This window comes from Rhinoderma darwinii, chromosome 13 (assembly GCF_050947455.1).
Source record: "Rhinoderma darwinii isolate aRhiDar2 chromosome 13, aRhiDar2.hap1, whole genome shotgun sequence".
Lineage (NCBI taxonomy): Eukaryota > Metazoa > Chordata > Amphibia > Anura > Rhinodermatidae > Rhinoderma > Rhinoderma darwinii.
This window is the reverse complement of record NC_134699.1, coordinates 23,801,675-23,820,380: the sequence shown is the minus strand read 5'-3', so window position 1 is coordinate 23,820,380 and position 18,706 is coordinate 23,801,675. Positions and strand designations below refer to the sequence as shown.

The 18,706-nt window shown below is 43.5% G+C and overlaps 1 protein-coding gene across 3 annotated transcripts in view; it reads right to left on the bottom strand.

Annotated features, from left to right (window-relative positions):
- SRCIN1 (SRC kinase signaling inhibitor 1) overlaps window positions 1–18,706 on the bottom strand; it is a 330,976-nt gene that overhangs the window by 278,588 nt on the left and 33,682 nt on the right. The window contains exon 3 of one of the 3 annotated variants that reach the window (XM_075846591.1): window positions 15,490–15,536. The exons of the other annotated variants lie outside the window; for them this stretch is intronic. The gene's annotated coding sequence lies outside the window, so the exon portion shown is untranslated. The remainder of the gene's footprint in view (window positions 1–15,489; window positions 15,537–18,706) is intronic. 3 annotated transcript variants of the gene reach the window in all.

The window sequence follows — 18,706 nt, the reverse complement described above, 5'->3', positions numbered from 1 at the left end:
CACTGTTCACATCTGCCATCTCCGCATCCTGCCGTATGGTGCTAGCAGAAGATACCGCTTTAATATGGCACCATTTTTTTTCTGCTAGATTCTGACAAAAAAAAATTACCACTCCATATAAAATCAGAGGTAGAGTAAGGACCCATAAAACCCTACGTATGCCCTGTCATGTTTCCATGCAACTCAGAGTACACACTGAGTTTTTTCAGACATATTTCAGAGCGTAAAACAGACTTCTTATGCTTCAAAATACGCCTTGAAAACACCAGCAAACCGCTTACCATTGTTTTCAATAGCTAAAAGCTGGGTAGTGCACATGACGCGTCAATTTACGCAGCGGTTTCAAAATACAAGGCGTAAAAATATGCAGTGAACACAAGATCATAAAGACAGGAGTATAAGGCCGGATTCACACATGACATAAATATTATCTGGTGAACTGGACTACAACTCCGCATGTGTGACGTGCAGATACAGCCGCAGATTTCAATTAATGCATTGAATGAGACCTGCGGTGAAGATCTGTCTCACTTTAACAGGCCACGCTGCGGATTTGAAAATACGCAGATTTTTTAGAACGTGCTGCGGATTCTTTACACGGTTAGGCCCTGTTCACACGGAGTTCTTTTGCAGGCAGAAAAATCAGCTTCAAAATTCCTTCAGGAATTTTGACCTGCCTGCAAATTCTTGCCGTGTTTTTTGCAACAATTTTCGCAGTGTTTTTCACCTGCGGCCAAAAAGCGCAGTAAAAGACGCTTTCTTTTCGATGATTTCAATGGGAGGTCAGAGGCAGAACCACTTTTTTTTTTTTTACCGTGAATGGGTAAAAACCGCCACTAAAAAAACGCCTCCCATTGAAATCAATGGGAGGCAGCTTCAGACGTTTTTTGCCGCTGATACGGACGCTATGTGAACTGGGCCTAAGGCTATGCTCACGGCTTATTTTCAGAACGTAAAACGCTCTTATTACACTTCAGAATACACCTGAAATACGCCAAACAGTTTCCCGTTGATTTCAATAAGAAATCCACTGTTTTTCATATGATGCGCATTTTTACGCTGCTGAATTTCAAAAACTTGTCATTTTCTGAGGCGTACAAAGTGATTTTCCATTGACACTCCAAAAAACGCTTTGAAAATACGCCTCAAAATACACTTGTAAAAAAAATACGCTTTGAAAATCAGCTTAAAAAAATACGCCTGGATTTAGAGGCCGCCTTCTCTGGAAACCAGCCTCGTATTTTTCTGCCTCAAACATACGCTGTGTGAACATAGCGGAAGTGAACGAGGCTGGTTATTAACGCCCCATTCACTTACATTGTACGGTACATGGTCGCAGAAATTCGGTGCTAATTCCGCAACAAACATTCGATGTGTGAACCCGGCCTAAAGGAATATCCCTCTACCTACCATTCCTGTCAGCTCGGAGCCTGCATCCTTTGGGGTCTTCATGCTTGTGTCATGGGCCGCCCTTCACACCCTGTATTGTATGGAATACTCAATTCAACATGATAATGCAAGTTTAGTATTCTACGCGCTCCAAGAGTCACAGTTTGAGCCTTTTTAGCATTATCCCTCTTGTAGGTCCAGAGAATAACTATTGTATTCAGATCATATTGACTTGTAGTTCCAGATTTCTTCTCTCTGTAGACACACACCTTTCCATCATTTAGTAGCAGCTGTGACTATCACAAATGTACTCATTCAGACGACTCGTCCGTGTGCTGTCTGTTGCAATCACCCACAGCACACGGACTGGGGGTATTCAGACATGCGTGATTTTTCACGCATGCGCGTGTCGGTTGCGTGAAACTCATTGCATGTCCTATATTGGTGCGTTTTTGCGCACCTAGTCGCCCATTGAAGTGTATGGCTACATGCACACTTTGCGGAATTTGGTGCAGAAAATCTGCATCAAAACCGCAGGTAGATGCAGGTAAAATCCACACCTAAGGCCGGATTCATACGAGTGTGTGCGTTTTGTGCGCGCAAAAAACACTGCGTTTTGCGCGTGCAAAAGGTCCGTGTGTCATCAGCATATGATGCGTGGCTGCGTGATTTTCGCGCAGCCGCCATCATTATGACTCTGTTTTTATGTTTACAAACAGAAAAGTACGTGGTGCTTTTCTGTTTTCATTCATTGTTTTTACTACTGTAGCGCGAATCACACGCGGCACCCGGAAGTGCTGCCGTGTGCCGAGCGCGATTTGCACGCACCCATTGACTTCAATGGGTGCATGCTGCGCGAAACACGACCAAATATAGGACATGTCGTGCGTTTCACGCAGGGGACACACGCTGCGTGAAATTCACTGACAGTCTGAACGGCCCCATTCAGTAACATAGGTCCGTGCGACGCGAGTGATTTCCACGTGCGTAGCACGGACGTATTATACATTTGTGTGAATAAGCCCTAATCTGCTTTTTTTTTTCATGTGTTTTTAGGTGCGGTTTTACGTTGTGGATTTTGTTGCTTTTTTTTTAAACTAGTCAGATTCAAATTGCAAGCAGAAACGCAAGATAAATTGACATGCTGCGGATTTCAAAATACGCGCCACAGGTCAATTTATGTGCAGAAATTTTTTTTAACGTGTAGATGAGATTTCTTGAAATCTCATTTACTTTGTTGGTACTATATTATGGTGCGGAGTTGCAACATGAAAATACGCGCGACAAATCTGCACGTAATACGCATCGTGTGCATTTGGCCTAAGGCTGGATTCCCACTGGATTCTGTGCGTAAATTCCGCAGCATTTACAATAGCAGCAATTTTTTTAAAAATCTCATGCCCCGCTGCGAAAGAAAGCAGCGTAATTGCTAATAAATTGATCGGAGGTGCGGAATTTAATTCCACAGCTTGTCAATTTATGCTGCGTTTTCGTCGCTTTTCTGTTGCAGGTTTTCCCCATTGAATTCATTACGGATGCAAAATCGCAACAGAAAGCCAAGTATTCTCTCTCCTTCTTCCTGCAGCCCGGCCTCCTGTGATGACGTTGCATCCCATGTGACTGCTGCAGCCAATCATAGGCTGCTGCATCACCCAGGGAGACCGGACTACGCGCAGAGAAGAGGGAGGGGGTAAGTATGGACAGCTTTTTTTTTTTTTCACAGCGCTGCTTTGCTTCACAGCGGAAATTCCGTTCGAAAAACCGTGCGGTTTTTCAGACAGGAGGTGCTGCGGGTTCCGACCGGTGGCGTCTGTACGAAGCAGAAAAATACAAGGCTCTGAAAACCAGGTGTTTTTGAAGCAGATTTGCCAAACGTTTTTTAAGTGTTTCTTCAAAGTTTTTTGGGCATTGTCTGTAGGAAATAGTCAAAATCTGCATCAAAAACGCCTCAAGAAGTGACATGCACTTCTTTTTTAAGAGGCATAATTTTACGCCTTTTTTTTTAAACAGCGGCGTAAAATTATGGCTTGTATGTACTACCCAGCTTTTATCAAATAAAAAAAATGGTAAGCGGTTTGCAGGCGTATTTCAGGGCGTAACGCTCCCATTTTACTCATTTAGACATTTTTTTGAGATGCGTTTTTTTGTCTGTTCGGTTTTTACATATGAAACACATTTATTTTACCTGCTTCACCTGTAAAAACCGCACAAGCAGAAACCGTGGCCAATCTCTGAAATCTCATTGTGGGTTTTCCACAATGTTTGATGCGTTTTTTACCGTGCGGCCAAAAATGTCTCATCTAAATACGCTTTAAAGGGTCCATTCACATGTTGCAATTGAGTTGTGGTTCGAAATGCATTAAAACGGCCACGTAAAAAATGCCAAGTGGGAACGGAACGCCGTTTTTCCCATTGAAATCAATAGGCAGATGTTTGGAGGCCTTTAGCCTCCGTATTTTTAGCCGTTTTTTGGGGCGTTTACATCCTGAAAAACGTCTGAAAATCGTCCGTGTGAACATACCCTTAGGGTATGTTCACACGATTAACAAAATACGTCTGAAAATACGGAGATGTTTTCAAGGGAAAACGGCTCCTGATCTTCAGACGCTTTTTGAGCAATATGCGGTTTTTATGGCCGTTTTTGGAGCTGTTTTCAATAGAGTCTATGAGAAAACAGCTCGAAAAACGTCCCAAGAAGTGTCCTGCACTTCTTTGGACGAGCCGTCATTTTACAGGCCGTATTTTGACAGCGATGCGTAAAATGACAGCTCGTCGGCACAGTACATCGTAAGACCCATTGCAAGCAATGGGCAGATGTTTGCCGACGTATTGGAGCCGTCTTTTCAGGCGTGATTCGAGGCGTAAAACACCTCCATTATGTCTGAAAAGAGATCGTGTGAACATACCCTAACACGTTGCCATAAAAGTCTATTCTTTAACGGCCGCACAACTTTTCTGGTAAACGGCAGTTTTACCCTCATTACCGCGTGACCATTAACAATTAATTTGAAAGCCACTCTGTACATCGTGTTGGCGTTGTATTCGGTATTACCTTACATGAGTTGTTTTTGACAAAATTGTATCGAAACCAGCATGTGGTGCCATTTACTGGCCACACGATTTTTCCTGGTGAAACATGCTAAATGAATGTTTCACCCGTAAAAGCGGCATGGCCAATATACCTTTCCCAAACAAGATCCCATACTGTCTTTAGGCAAATCCCTATACACAGAGACTGGATGGTGACTTTGTACGGCACCGTATTCACTCCTATTCTCATGTTAGACCATGCAGTCAATTTTATCTGCTACAGAATGGCCTGAAACGTATTGCAAAATCCTTATGTGTTTCATGCTGATCTTGGCTCGGATTTTGATGCAGACTTTGCCATGGATTTCACCCATTACACAGCAATAGGTAAAATATGCAACAATTTCAGAGGAAAATGCAACAGAGTGCTTATACTGCACCTTATGAATATTTTATTGTGGGGGTCCGACTCTCCGGGGGTCAGGCACAGCGGCGTACAAACCGTTGTGAGAAAAAAAATATATAGAAGGGTATATATTTATACACTTATTATGCACATACGTCTTAAGGCTATGTTCACATGCGTTTTTTGAAAATGAGGCCTATAAAAACACCTTGTCGGAACAGAATGCCGTATTTCCCATTGAAATCAATGGGCAGATGTTTATAGGTGTTCTGCCTCCGATTTTTCAACCGTTTTTTGGGAATTTACCCTCAGGTTTGACAAATAAGTTCTTGTCGAAAGCGTTTTTTATCTGCAGTTGGCCTGCCACAACCTGGACCATCCCCAAGGGGACCTACAACGCAGCACTGGGGCACGATCAACATTGCAGTGCGAATTTAGCAAATAGTGACATTTAAAAGACGTTGGAAATGTGAAGCATTGTGCATTATGGCGGCATTCCTCATCCACTTTATCATCGAAAACCAGCCTGGATTTCTCCTGCAAGTCACCTGCCTCCCGTTTTGTTACCCAAAACACAGCACGCAATTGTGAGGCGGTTACCATAGAAACCTTCAATCCTCACAAAGCTTTAATCATCACACATGTGAACGCTGCCTGGTATCCTCCGCACATTGTGTTCTTGCAGCAGATGCCTTAATGTCACGGTGTAGGAATAAGTGTCTTCTTCCAATCTCATTAACTGCGGCGAGAAAGAAAATGATACCTGGAAAAGACGTGAGGAAACATGCTTCTCCCGGGTCCAGAAAACCAACATGGAGGGCTGTCTTTGTTATCCTAAGGCCTTGGTCAGATGAACGTGTCAGTTTTGCGGCCGCTAAAAACGGACCGCATTTCAGTTCCGTGTGGCATCAGTTTTCCACGTCCGTGTTTCTCCTCTGCAAGCACTTTATTTAATTCCTTTCTTTGCATTTCTTTAGCAACTGATGCGTGAAACACGGAAAGCACACAAATGTCGTCCGTGTGCTGTCCGTGTTTTTCACGCACCCATAGATTTCAATGGGCGTCAAGGTCCGTAAAAACGGACCAAAATAGGACAAGCAGTGAGTTTCACGCAACGGACACTCGCTGCGTGGAAACTCATGCATGTCTGAATAGCCCTATTGATTTGCATGGGTCCGTGTGCTGTCAGTTATTTCAACGGACAGAATACGGACGGATGCAACGTTTGTCTGAATGAGGCCTACATAATGCAATCTAAATAATGGTATTAGGTACAGATTTAGGTGTTAGCACATGAAATGCGTAACTTTTAGCCATTGTGTCCCTTAGGGAAGGTTCACATCAGCGTTGCCTTTTCGTTCCGGGGTTCCGTCTGAAGTTTCTGTTGGGGGAACCACGCAACGGAAAGTCAAACTGAAACCACAGCTTCCGATTCAGTCACCATTGAAATCAATGGTGACGGAAACATCGCTAATGGTTTCCGTTGGTCACCATTCCGGCAGGTTTCCGTTTTAACCACGGAATCAATAACGCAGTCGACTCCGCTATTGATTCCGTCGGAAAAAACGGAAATCTGCCGGAATGGTGACAAACGGAAACCATTAGTAATGTTTCCGTCACCATTGATTTCAATGGTGACTGAATCAGAAGCTGTGGTTTCAGTTTGACTTTCCGTTGCGTGGTTCCCCCAACAGAAACTTCAGACGGAACCCCGGAACGGAAAGCCAGCGCTGATGTGAACAGGACCTTAGGTTATGTCCACTCAGAGCGTAAACGCTGCAGAATTTCCATCTGGATTTTGAAGGGCAATTTCCGTACTTGTTTTCTGCGAGTTTTTTTCCAGTGTGTGAATGAGATTTGTTGAAATCTTATCCACTTTGGTGCTACTGAAATGCGCTGTGAAATTTACCTCACAGAAAACCGGGACGGCAATTCGGTAGCGATTACGTTGTGTGTGGCTGTATCCTAAGACCACCATTTTCCTACGGCAAATCCACAGCGTGATAAAGTAACGACAAAGTAAACGAGATTTAAAAAAATCCCATCTACATTTTGCAGAATTTTTACACACGTAAATTGACATGTGGTGCAGATTTTAAAATCCACAGCATGTCAATTTATCTTGCGTTTCCGTCTGAGAATCGTATCTGACAAATTAGTTTAAAAAACGCACCAAAATCCACAGCATAAAATCTACAATATTAAGTGTGGAATTTACCTGCGTTTATCTGCGATTTTAATGCAGATTTTCCACAGCAAATTCCGCAACGTGTGCGCGTAGCCTAAGACTGGGTTCCTACAGTGCAGCTTTTCTGCAGATTTTGCCTGCATTTTATTAGTCAAAACCAAAATTGGATCCAATAGAAGAGACCTAGAAGGCTTTTCTTTATATATGACTTCTGTTTAGATTCCGTTCCTGGTTTTGACTTAAAAAACGCATGCAAAATCTGCAGCAAACCTGCACTGTGTGAACCCAGCCTAATAGAAAACAAGCGGCATCTTGACTGCATGCAGCTAGGGTGAAACTTGTTTTCTAGGAATATTTCTCATTCTTGGAGCTATTCGATGTTGTAGTAAGGCAATGCTGCCATCTGCTGGTGACTTTTGTAAAATAGAGACTTGAAGGTCAGAACAGTCTATTATCTAATCCTACACAGAATATTTGTCCTCATAGTAATTACTTAGGGGCCGTTCACATATGTCCGGCGTCCGCTTCCGTTTACCTACAGCGTGTTGAAAAAAGCCGGAGGCAAACTGATGCTAGAACGGATCCCATAGCTTTCTTTGGGATCTGTTCTGGCGCAGGGGACATCAGTTGTGGCGCTGTACGGCGCCGAACCTCCCTGGGAGCCGGATCCAAAAACATTACCTGCAGCGTTTTTGGTTCCGGCTCCCAGGGAGGTCCGGCGCCGTATCCTATCTATTCTAATTGTGGCCGGATGAACACCGGGTGCTGTTGAATCCATTTTCCGGCAGCACCAGGTGGGAAGGTGGATGAATGTTAGGCTGGGTTCACACGACCATGTTACGTCCGTAATGGACGGAACGTATTTTGGCCGGAAGTCCCGGACCGAACACAGTGCAGGGAGCCAGGCTCCTAGCATCATAGTTATGTACGATGCTAGGAGTCCCTGCCTCTCCGTGGAACTACTGTCCCGTACTGAAAACATGATTACAGTACGGGACAGTTGTCCTGCAGCGAGGCAGGGACTCCTAGCATCGTACATAACTATGATGCTAGGAGCCCGGCTCCCTGCACTGTGTTCGGTCCGGGACTTCCGGCCGAAATACGTTCCGTCCATTACGGACGTAACATGGTCGTGTGAACCCAGCCTTAGGAGTGGAATTCCCAGTCATAGCATTGCCGGGGACTCCGCTCCGCCTGACGACTACCCTCCGGATTTAGCGGGACAGTCCAGGATTCCGGGCGGTGTCCTGCTGCTCCGTGCGGCCAGTGGTATGTCCCGCTGTCAACTGTGTTTGCATCCTCAGGACGCAGACACAGCTGAACTTAATACTGAAGCAGGGAAAGATCAGGTCCTTGCTTCAGAATGAGTTCAGAGCAGAAGAATCTCCTACGCTCGCAGAGAATTCCCCGAGCACAGCGCTACTTTAAGCACAGTGCTCAGGGAAGCCCTTGAAATCACTGTCCATATATGGATAGTGACGTCAGTGGCTACTGATTGAGCGGAATCCCCGTTGCCGATGATCTGGCCGGGGATTCCGCTCCTAGAGGAAACCCCTGAGGTTACTGTCCATATATGGATATTGACGTCAGGGGCTCCTCCTGGAGTGGAATCCCAGGCCAGTGTCGGCAACGGGGATTCCGCTCAAGGAGTAGCCACTGACGTCACTGTCCATATATGGACAGTGGCATCAGGGGGTCCTCCATGAGGGAATCCCTGGACACAGCGTCGGCGATACTGTGGCCGGGGATTCCGTTCAGGGAGTAACCCCTGACATCACTGTCCATATATGGACAGTGGCATCAGGGGGTCCTCCATGAGGGAATCCCTGGACACAGCGTCGGCGATACTGTGGCCGGGGATTCCGTTCAGGGAGTAACCCCTGACATCACTGTCCATATATGGACATTGGCGTCAGGGGGTCCTCCGAGAGGGGATCCCCGGCCACAGCGTCGGCAATGATCTGGCCGGAGATTCCTCTGCTAGAGGGAGCTTCAGTGGCGCTTCTACAGGGGAAGGGGGATAGAACTATATACAGTGGGGGTGGCACTATATACAGGGGGGTGCTATGTGGCACAATCTACATGGGGCGCGATGTGGCACAATCTACATGTGGCGCTGTGTGGCGCCATCTACAGGGGGTGCTGTGTGGCACTATCTACACGTGGGCTGTGTGACATTATCTACCGGGGGTACTGTGGCATTATATAGTGGGGGTACTGTGGCATTATATACAGAGGACACTGCAGCAGTATATACAGGGGCATGTGTGGCACTATATACAGTGGTGTCTGTGACACTATATACAGGGGGGTGTGGCACTATCTAAAGAGGGCACTGCGGCATTATCTACAGGGGTGTATGGCACTATATACAGAGCTTACTGTGGCATTAGCTACCGGGGGTGTGTGACACTATATACAGGGGGGGGGCTATATACAGGGGGGGGTGGACCTATCTACAGGGGGCACTGCGGTATTATCTACAGGGGGTGTGTGGCACTATATTCAGTGGGCACTGTGGCATTAGCTACCGGGGGTGTGGCACTATATACAGGGGGGTTGCGCTACATGCAGGGGGGGGTTGTGGCACTATCTACAGAGGGCACTGTGGTATTATCTACTGGGGGTGTGGCACTATCTACAGAGGGAACCGTGGCATTATCTACAGGGGGTGTGTGGCACTATATACAGAGGGCACTGCTGCATTATCTACAGAGGGCAGTGTTTCATTATCTACACATGAAATTCATCTGTTTTTTAAAATTTGTCAATAACGGAAAACACGGAACAGATACAAAACTGATGCAAAGTTGCCGTCAAAAACGAAGGGCCTGTTCACATCACCGTTCGCTTTCCGTTCCGGGGTTCCGTCTGAGGTTTCCGTCGGGTGAACGCCGCAACGGAAAGTGAAACCACAGCTTCCGTTTCAGTCACCATTGATATCAATGGTGACGGAAACATCGCTAATGGTTTCCGTTCGTCACCATTCCGGCAGGTTTACGGTTTTCCGACGGAATCAATAGCGCAGTAGACTCCGCTATGGATTCCGTCGGAAAACCGGATATCAATGGTGACTGAAACGGAAGCTGTGGTTTCACTTTCACTTTCCGTTGCGGGGTTCACCCGATGGAAACCTCCGACGGAACCCCGGAACGGAAAGCGAACGGTGATGTGAACAGGCCCTAACCTAGATGGCTGCTTTTAACAGCCGTCACCCGAGCCCTGTTGTGTTAATCCCTGTGTGGTGTGGGGTGGGTAGGAGATGCAGGGTGGTATTGGGTAGCTGTAAAGGCGCCAAAAAGTATCTACTCCCTGAAGTTAGGGCTAGTGTTTGGCATCTTTTCAGGCTCCCATGGCTGATTCAAAGATCTAATATGAGGTCAGTGGACAGCAGCTGCCTTCTTGGCTCCCTTTTTGGGCACCGGCTTTGGCGCTGCGCTGAATATGACACACGTGACATTACAATGTGTGTCAGACTTCAGCGTAGCGCCAAGGCCGGAGCAGAGAAGGAGACCCCTGATATGGTACACAACAAGTATCTAATCTATCATGTATCCCATCTATCACAAACTATGCACCATTCTTATAAAATTGGCACATTTTCAGACTCTAGACTACCTTTTTGGTGGACCATTGTGGTAAAAACTGATGACAACTAACGACAACTGATGGTTTTGTAGAAAAAATTGTGAAAAAGCCTGATGGCAACTGATAAATTTTTGCATGAGTTTTTGCATCAGTTGTAATCACTTGAGAGACAAAAAAACTGATGCTGATGCAACTGATATATGTGAACGCACCCTTCGTAAGTAAATCGGAAACAACTTAGGGCCTGTTCACATCAGCGTTGGCTTTCCGTTGAGGAGTTCAGTCGACTGCGCTATTAATTCCGTCAAAAAAACGGAAACCTGACGGAATGGTGACCAACGGAAACCATTAGCAATGTTTCCGTCACCATAGATATCAATGGTGATGCAAGCGGAAGCTAAGGTTTCAGTTTGCCTTTCCGTTGAGGGTTTCTCCCGATGAAAACCTCCGACAGAACCCCTCAACGAAAAACGAACGCTGATGTGAACAGGAGTTCTTTTCAAAACTTACTATTGTTAAAAGTCGACTGCGCTCCAGACTGACCGACGCAGTAGTAACATCATCAATACCGGCTAACATCACCCGCCTCACCAAAGAGAAGCAGTTCCAGCCATCATATTAGGGGTGAGTTAATAACATTTTTGACCACATATAACAGGCTAATTTTTAAGTTAATAATTTTGAACGGTCCACGAATAATGTTATAAATATCCAAATGGCCCTTGGCAGAAAAAAGGTTCCCCACCCCTGGTTTAGAAGGTTACAACCACATAAGTCATTTTCCTGAATTATGAATGTTTAACGGTTGCAATAGTACAGAAAATGTGTAATCTGGCTTCCTATTAGTCCTGTGGATGGCGGAGTAATAACACTATGCGGGAGTAATGGCATATACATGGCAGGTTAATGGAAAGATACAAATAAAATGGCAATGAATTTCCTTAGTACACCGCTAAAGTTACAGAATGAAACATTTGTTGTCTAGTACGGTCAATGATAAGGACACATTTAATAGCTGATTTGATTATATATATTATCATATACACTGTTCAGCCATAACATCAAAACCACTGACAGTTGAAGTGAATAATATTGATGATCTGGTTACAATGGCGTCTGTCAAGAGGTGCGATATATTAGGCAGCAAGTGACCATTCAGTTCTTGAAGTTGATGTGTTGGAAGTTGGAAAAATGGGCGAGTGTAAGGATCTGAGTGGCTCTGACCAGTGCCAAATTGTAATGGCTAGACACTTGGGTCAGAGGATCTCGAAAATGGCAGATCTTGTGGGGTGATCCCAGTATGCAGTGGTTAGTACATACCAAAAGTGGTCCAAGGAAGAAACCGGCAACAGGGTCATGGGCACCAAAGGCTCAATGGTGTGCATAAGGAGGGAAGGTTAGCCATTCCATCGAATCCCACAGAAGACCAAGTGTAGCACAGATTACTGAAAACTTTTATGCTGTTTATGATAGAAAGGTGTCAGAACAGGCAGAGCATTACAGCTGGCTGCGTTTGGGGCCTTGTAGCTACAGACCAGTAAGAGTGCCCATACTGTCCCCTGACCACCACTGAAAGTGCCTACAATAGGCACGTGAGCATCAGAACTGGACCATGGAGCAAAGACAGGTGATGGCCTTTTATATCATGTGGACGATCGGGTGTGTGTGCGTCACTTACCTGGGGAAGAGATGGCGCCAGGATGCACTATGGGAAGAAGACAAGCTGGCGAAGGCAGTGTGATGCTCTGGGCAATGTTCTGCTGGGAAACCTAGTGTCCTGGCATTCATGTGGATGTTACTTTGACACGTACTACTAACCTAAACATTGTTGCAGACCAAGAGACCGAGTACACACATGGGAACAGTATTCCCTAATGCACCCTACAATACTGCAAAAATTGTTCAGGAATTGTTCAGGAATGGTGATTTGGCCTCCAAATTCCCCAGATCGTAATCCGATGGAGCATCTCTGGGATGTGCTGGAAAAACAAGTGCGATCCATGGATGCTCCACTTCGTTACTTACAGGACTTTTCATCTCGGACATTTATGACATATTCTGTGGATTTGCCATAAATGTCTGAGATGGGAATAACCCTTTAAAGGATCTGCTGCTAACATCTTGGTGCCAGATACCACAGAACACCTTCAGAGGTCTTGTGGAGTCCATGCCTCGAAGGTCAGAGCTGTTTTGGTGGCACCAGAGGGACCTACACAATATCAGGCAGGGGGTTTTCATGTTATGGCTGAACGATGTATGTGTCTAGAGGTTCTGCATACATTTCATGACGTTAGGTTGGCACTACTATAGCAACATGCAGTGAAGAGGTATGGATACTGTTTATATAACAGGATGCTATCATGACGTGAGAATGCTCGTTAGGGGCAGTATATGAATGTCACCATAGGAGATTATGAAGGTTCCTGGCAGAACATCTAATAAAAATTCAGCAAAAGCTAATAAGATAATAACTAAATCTAATATAACATGGATGCAGGACTGCAGGCAATTTCTATATCCCTGGAATTTCTATTTCCTTTGCCCTTTAAATGTGTAAGCAGGCTACATAAAGCGGTTTATGGCAGCCCAGTATGTACAGTATGTTGTACAAAAACCTGTATCTATAGGTGTATGGGGCCTTACTATACCTCTGCATGCCTCCGATTTTATTCCCATATAATCCAACAGAAAGAAAATCATGACACGCTCCATCGCATGCCGTATTGTGGAGGTATTCTTTCCCAGAAGAATTGCTTCTAAGGGACAATATCTCTGACCTATGGCACCCAATTAATCCCCATACAACGGCAAAGCCTCTTGCATAAGGCTTTACTGTGTGCATGAGGTCTAACTATCTCTAGTGTTACTACATTATAGTACAATTATTATGATCTCCGCAATTCCAGGGGGGCTGGCGGGGCATGCACCCCAGGTGCTGGGTGCCAACAAACCACCCCGACTTGGCCAGGTAGCTAAAAAGAGGCCTATGACCTGGGTGAAGGAAAGCCTAGCCATGACCTTGCCCATATATGACCTTAGGCCCCGTAAAATCGCCCGTAATTACAGGCCCATTCATTTCTATGGCCGACGGACGCCTTCCCGTAGGTCTACGGGAGGGTGTCCGTGCTGTAGAAACCTGCCGAAAAAAATAGGACATTTCCTATTTTTTTATTTTACGGACCGTGCTCCTATACTATATAATGTGTTAACGACTCCTCTGAAAAACGCAGTACCAAAAATACGCAATGCAGGCGAATTTCTGGTTGGAAAGTTTACACAGCGTGTGGATGCTACTTTGCTGCTACTGCATTCTGCCGCGTATTTTCCATCTGCAATTCCAGACAGAAAATACGCAGCAATTCCGTTACGTGTGGACAAGCCCTTACATTGTATTAGGGAACAAGCGCAACTGCAACCCCTGCACTCTATATTGCTAGGCTAAAGGATGGATAGATGAGATAGATATTAAAAAAATATATATATTATTTGGAAAATATTTAACATACTAATTATTTATATTTATCACTTATTGATTTTGATTTGTGCAGTTAACAAGTGTTTTCTTTTTATTAATCAGATGCCCCTAAAGAGAATGTACAATGAGCACCAAACCGTTGTGTGAATGAACCCTAAACTCTGCAAGGATGCAGCATGATTTTATTGCAGCCCAGCATGGCTGAATCAGACGATTGATGTCACTACTACACTGTATCCACTAGAGGGAGCACTCATTACAATATTCCCGATCACTGATTAATAATTATAAGTAGTTCGACCTGGAAGGAGGGTAGATGTGGTCACCTCATCTGTGACTTATTAGTGCTTTAATGATGGTAAGACAAGAGGAATGTTTGCCAGTCTGGAAAGGTTCACAGATCTAATAGTCTGAGTAAAATGAATGCTAGTCGCGTAGGGAGCAAAGGTCAATAATTACCAGCATCCTAATTACATGTTATATGGGGACGGTGGGCAGGATCATCCCAGGAAAAGAAAATAAATGCTGATATTTCCTTTTTAGCAAAAAGTTCAAACAACTTCATATGTCAACATATAAAAAAGCAAAAACATTCACCCACACGACAATACACCATGAAAACAAGTCTTAGGCTCTGTTCACACTAGCTTCCATCTATAATGGAGCCGTAACAGTTATGCTGGATCCATTTACAAATGAAAACCGACCAAATCTGACAGACCCTATTGACTATATTGGGGGCTGTCAGGTTTGCAGCAATTTTGACTAGTGCTGCAGTGCAGACTACACTATTCTTAATAAAAATATTAGAAAACCAATAGACTGACACACGCAGACATGTACATATCAATGTGCTCCAGCATCCAAAAAACAAACAAACACCATTTGCTTTGGTTTTGTACAGGACAAAAAAAAACAAAAAACAGTAACTTTCTGCATTTAAAAGTCCTTTAGAAAAGAGACATCCATTGTGATCCATCTTTTAACTCCACTTTTGAACATTTTCTTAAAAAATAAGAGGTTAAATCTGCATAAAAAGTTGAGCATCTTTGTAAGTACTTTGATGTTCTTATCTTTTATAGCATTTTCACTTCCTAATTTTGCTTGATTTCTGTTGCCAGAGAGCAGTGCATTGTGGGTGCTCCTATGCCAGTTCTATAGTTACAACTAAGCTGTTAGGTCACATGTCTGACTACAGAACGGAGATACACCGTTGTCTGGTCCAAAGTCTACCAGAAGATTTTTTTTTTTTACAAAATTTTCAACCATCTCTGTATATGAATATATAAAAATTGGTGCACAAATCGGTGTAGCAAAGTTATTCAAGTTTTTATGTGGTTCGGTCAAGAAACGCGTAGTCTGATTGAATAAAGAAACAATTTCATTTTATACATCTCGTTTGTACTTACTAACCTGGCGCCGTTACTGAGAGATTGCATGAACTTTTTCTTCTTTCCCTACTGGTTAACATTAAGAATGACAGATGAACAACTTTACCTCAAAATTTTTATTTTTTTTCAATTCATCACAGTTGTCACTCACTTATGTCATGGGGCCATGTAAATAAAAAGTCAGAATTCTGTGCAGATTAAAAAACAAACCTGAATTTTTATCTCAAAATTCAGATTGTTTTTATTATAGCATTTTGTTTAACACATAATTCTGACTTTATATCTCAGAATTATTTTTTTTCTCCGAATTCAGATTTTTGTTACAAAATTCAGATTTTTTTTTCCAGAATTGATTTTAATCTCTGAATTTTGATTTTTATCACATAATTCCAAATTTTATCTCAGAACAGATTTTTACCTAAGAATTATGACTTTTTGGTACATAATTCTGACTTTTTTTTTTTCTAACATGGCCCTGTAAATTTTGTTTGCACAGAAAGATGTAAATTTTTAGTCAAAAAAGAAAAGAGAAGCTCAGTAGTCTACTATAGTATCATTCACCACTGCATCTATCTTGTATTTTATAATTTTATATGAAAAATATTAGGCAAAAACTTTACAAGTGCCCATGTGGACATAGGGTAAATTCACAAGTTCGGAGATTACTTGCCTATCCACTTTCTTTCAGCTGCAATTGAGTTCCATAAAAAAAAAACATATACCACAAGGCATTTTTTTAGTATACAGTTGTGTAGAAAAGTATAGTCGATCCAGATATATACTGGTCACTCTTTTGGCATATTTCTGGCAATTAAAGTCTATTGGCCCATCAGGATAGATGTGGGTAATTTTTCACACATATACGTGAACCGTGCACCACAGATATAGCGTGAATTGAACCTTAATAATGATGGACATGTGTCTTTTTTCAGCCGTACTAACTATGTAACTATGTAATAAGGCAGGTTATGTAACAATGATAACAACGAAGAGTTAATCTCATTGCCCACAGAGCTTACAATTGATGTTTCTTTCCTGCTTCAAGCCTCATATTTTATCCTTTGTGATGGTAAATGCGGTGTGTTATCATAAGAATCTCTTCCCACAAAACCCCAGTGAGTGCTGAGAATAGTAAAATCCTCCTATCTCAGAGAATGAACGCTCTTATGCACTTATCTCGAAATATACTGTCAGGGGAATTTCCTTTTAGCTGTCTGAAAATGTTTAATCTCTGACAATATATCAAGAAGCTGAGCAAATCTAACTATTATATTAATGTGAAGTTTTTACATATTCTCAGGAATCTATCCAAACATAAGCGGATATATTTATCAACAGGAAATACAACGAGTTATAATAACGTTTTCTACTATATATGTATATATAAATATAAATTATATATATATATATACATATATACTGGACGTTGACCAGCAGCGTGATATGTAAGGGACATTTTTGGAGGTGAGGTTTTTACCTTTGGAGTGGCCTTATTAGCGACTCCCCTAATTATCCATTGGGTCAGTTGCTAATAGGGACATTAATAAGGCATATTCAGGCAAGGATTGCTTATGCCTATCCCTTGCTGACAATGAGGGTATGTTCACACGGCTTATTTTCGGCTGTTTTTCTGGCCGTAAACGGCAAGAAAAACAGTCGAAAGATCGGAAGCAGAACGCCTCTAAACATCTGCCCATTGAATTTCACTGGGAAAACGGAATTCTGTTCCGACGGGCCGTTTTTTTAAGCGGCCGTTTTGAAAAACAGCTGCATAAAAGAAAGGCCGCGAAAAAGAAGTGCATGTCACTTCTTCAGCAGTTTTTGGAGCCGTTTTCCCATAGACAGCTCCAAAAACAGCTCCAAAAACGGCCGTAAAAAAAAACGCAGAGAAAAACGCGAGTGGCTTAAAAAACTTCCCTTGAAAACAGCTCCGTATTTTCAGACTTTTTTATTTTGTGTGTGGACATAACCTAAAGGTGATAGCTACTGAACCCACAGTCTCTACTTGAAAAGGACCCTGCCCAAGATACCCTAAACGTATGGCCTCATTTACACCTGTATATTTTCACTCCTTATCTTGTCCACATGAAGTCAGTACAGATAACGGAGACAATGCTAATCTACTCCACACTTCTGAGTGTACATCTGGACGCATCGTGTATTTTCCAATAAGCAGCATGTTTTATCGAGTACTTCAAAGAGGTTGCATTATTACACTACGGTACTTTGTTTGACGTATACCGCCAGGAAAAGGTCCTGACTTATACCTCCGACAAATGGCTGTGGCTTATCCCACTGTATGGGATATGTTGCATTAAAAAAATGTTTCCCCTGAATACAGTTGTATGGAATTCCAAACCTTTCTTGTTTTTCGCTATACCAATATATACCGGCCCGATGGAAACTCTTTTGGCCTCCGTTGGGTTAATGGAGCCCTATGGATATGCTTCTTGTGTACACGGGAGCTTTTCCCAGCATACACGCTAAGTGTATACCACTAACGTGATGTGAACATGGCCTTAAAGGGGTTTACCCATCTTGGACATTTATGGCATATCCATGGGATATGCCATAATTGTCCGATAGATGCAGGTCCCACCTCTGGGAACCGCACATATCTCTAGAACGGGGCCTCCTAAACCCAGTTCTAGATTGCTCGTCTCCCGCTGCTTCCCGGCCACTTCCTGATGAGGTGGTCGGGAGTAACAAAAGCAGCTGAGCTACACTGTTTCCATAACTCCCATAGAAGTGAATGGTACTTACGGAAACAGCGTAGCACGACAAACTATGCTGTTTCCATAACACCCATTCAATTCTAAGGGAGTTACGGAAAGAGTGTAGCTCAGTTGCTCCCGTAACTCCCAACAACTTCTTCAGCAAGTGGCCGGGAAGCAGCAGGAGCCTAGCAATGTAGAACCGGGTTTAGGGGGCCCCATTCTAGAGACAGGCATGGGTTTCAGAGATGGGACCCGCATCTATAGGACATTTATGGCATATCCTCTGCAAAAAGAAATAGAAAAAATAAAAATAATAATAATAAAAAGGACCGAAACCTGTCCAATTGAAGCGCCTTACATCTGTGTGTACGTCTTTTCATTACTTGTTGTTCTTGTGCATACCTTACTACAAATTTGATGGATTGTGTATACGATAGGAGAGCAGTGGGGCTCCTAATCGTAGGTGCACATGTAAAGGCTATCCACAGCTACTTCCACAAACCCTTTTGTATATCCTGTGGA